Raw genomic sequence first — 630 nt, 5'->3', positions numbered from 1 at the left:
AAATATGTGTGTTGCAAGGTCTAAATTCAGTCATTACAGGGTTAACATGTTTACCTTGTGTGCTATTGTTTAGACTGACCTGGAAGGAAACCTGGCACAAAGGCAATGGGGAGAAAGCCCGGGAAACTGGAGCCTACTTACTCACAATCATTGGTTAAATGTATTCAGGTGATTTCCTTTTAGGGGTCAAGAAGAAAGAAGAATCTCCATTACCAACTGGTCTGTCTGTTGTTGCAAGCATGTAGTCTTAAGCGTTTGTTGTTTTGTAGATTTCCTGTGTACCCTTCCCTTTAGAAATAAAGATTTTTACATAGAAAGAAAATGCCTTCTCTCCAGTGAACAAAGATCCATTGCAACCTCTGAATATTTAACTATTTTTACCAAATATTCCAACACTAAAGTCGTTCCCAAAACCTGCCTTCCCCAGGCTGCACCCCCCCAAAAAATCTCCAGGAACGTCACAACCTGGAGTTGGCAAGCCTAGCCAGTCTTGCAGAGCTACACCTGGTCTGCCTCCCTCCCGCCTTTTTTGGCTGACTGGCACAATCAGGAGCAATTGCCATTGGTGTTGCTTAGGCAAAGATGAGCTGGCCTGGGACAGTGGGTAGGAAGGCCAAGCACTGCTTTCCC

This window comes from Gekko japonicus, unplaced genomic scaffold (assembly GCF_001447785.1).
Source record: "Gekko japonicus isolate JY-2015 unplaced genomic scaffold, Gekko_japonicus_V1.1 scaffold45, whole genome shotgun sequence".
NCBI classification, from domain to species: domain Eukaryota; kingdom Metazoa; phylum Chordata; class Lepidosauria; order Squamata; family Gekkonidae; genus Gekko; species Gekko japonicus.
The sequence above is the reverse complement of the archived record's forward strand: the minus strand, read 5'-3'. Positions refer to the sequence as shown.